This window comes from Octopus bimaculoides, chromosome 9 (assembly GCF_001194135.2).
Source record: "Octopus bimaculoides isolate UCB-OBI-ISO-001 chromosome 9, ASM119413v2, whole genome shotgun sequence".
Classification (NCBI taxonomy): domain Eukaryota; kingdom Metazoa; phylum Mollusca; class Cephalopoda; order Octopoda; family Octopodidae; genus Octopus; species Octopus bimaculoides.
This window is the reverse complement of record NC_068989.1, coordinates 74,942,860-74,944,885: the sequence shown is the minus strand read 5'-3', so window position 1 is coordinate 74,944,885 and position 2,026 is coordinate 74,942,860.

Sequence of the window (2,026 nt, the reverse complement as noted above, 5' to 3'; positions counted from 1 at the left end):
TATATATATATATATATATATATGTTTGTGTTTCCACACACAATCAAATATGTATAGTAACACACACACATGCATAATGTACATATGCACACTTGCACTGATTCCGGCACACGTACACATAAAAATGCACGTAAAAACAATTCATTTCTTCATAATATATTTTACAATTTTGCCTTGTGAACATAAGTTATCAATAAGTTTCAGTGTTTTGTTTACTTTCAAAGGTTATAATGAAATATTCTTTATATTTGTCTTATACATAAAGAGAATGTCAAGTATTTAGTTCTTTGTACATAGATAGAAATAGTTAATTTCAAAGCTGTTATGAGGTTATAATCTTGAAATGTAATCTAAAATTATTGCTGAGCTTGCGGTGTATGAAAGGCTCTTTCGATGAGCCTAACTTGATTTGCCAGAATATTCAATTTATAGCAAAATATGTTAGTAAAAGATACAATGAAGATGAATGCAAGAGAAAGGTCAAAATCTTCGGTTTCTTAATTGAATACCCACGTAAATGATTTGGAGATTTTATCTGGTGAAATGACACCTTACTAATCCATAGATTACGGAGTTTATTAATTGATTAACGTTTAGGTGGCAAGATTAAGCTTGGGGTTTCAAACAAAGAAGGCCTATAAAATATGTGATGAGGATTAAAAATAAAACAACATGTATAAAAATTCTAGAGCATCATGCTTGACAGTGTGTATACAGTTGGTACGATACATAGATGTGGATTTCAATTTAATGCTATCTCAATTGCGTATGTTGAATTTTATTTCAGTCCTGCAAGCTCGAGCAATATCAGTGAAAATTTTCTTCACTGTTTCCTATACAACGAGGCACGAATTTTGTTTAAGCAGGTAAGAGTCGTGTGCATAGCATTGCCAAACCTGTATAAAGGCGAAACGCGACCGTCGTTCTCGTTAGTCACTGTAGCGACGATGTCTGTTTCTCTCCTATAAATAATGTGCGTTAACATAATTCAATATATTGTTCTAGTTCTTTCCAAATTTCCTAAAATTGAAATTGCTGCGAAGAAACCTGCTTGCTTACATACATGTATACACACATACATGCAGACATATATATATATATATATATATACATACATACGTACATACACACATACATATTCTTTCTACTATAGGCACAAGGCCTGAAATTTTGGTGAGGTGGGTAATCGATTACATCGATCCAAGTGCTAAACTGGTACTTATTTTATCGATCCCGCAAGAATGAATGGTAGTTGCCCATGCATACCAGCCTCCCCTCTCCACGCTACCGATGCTATCCAAGGTGGATACAGCTTGGTACCAGTGACATTGCAACTCATTTCTTCAGCTGAGTGACCTGGAGCAACGTGAAATAAAGTGTCTTGCTCAAGGACACAATACAGCCCATATTTTTGTTATTGTCACACTGCCCTCTGCGCATGCATGCTTATAGTTGGTACTATTGTGGTCACATAATCAAAGTTTGAGCCTGATCGCGCCATTTTTCTTTTTGGCTTTACTGTGTAAGCATGGCCGCTTCACTAGCAATGTGCACCAAAGAACAAAGAGCAGTGATCCGAGAGATGGTAATGGTGAACCGGTTCACCATTACCATCTCTCGAGCTAAGTGAATCTTCTCTTCAGTGGTGGAGGTTGTTGGGCGCCCTGTGCCCTCTTCCTGCGTCACGCTTATCCGGCCACTTTTAAACTTTTCGATCCGCTCATACACACTTCTACGTGGTAGTGCACGAAAGCTGCCGTGAATTAGCTCCAAGAAGCCATCGCCTCTAGCTAGCTATGTGACACACGAAACCTGTGTCCTTTATAACCTTCGAACAGGGGAGGTCAGCAGTGTCCCCCTGCTGGTTTGGCATCTGCAGACTAGTTTCAGGGTGTTGCCCCTTGTCAATGCAGAGCAGCCAAGCCCTAGCCAGGCGGCGCTGCTGACTGTCTGTTCGAAAGTTATTTATCTAATTTCAGTGGAATCTATCCACTGGTTTTCAGAAATAGAGTTATTAATATTTCTA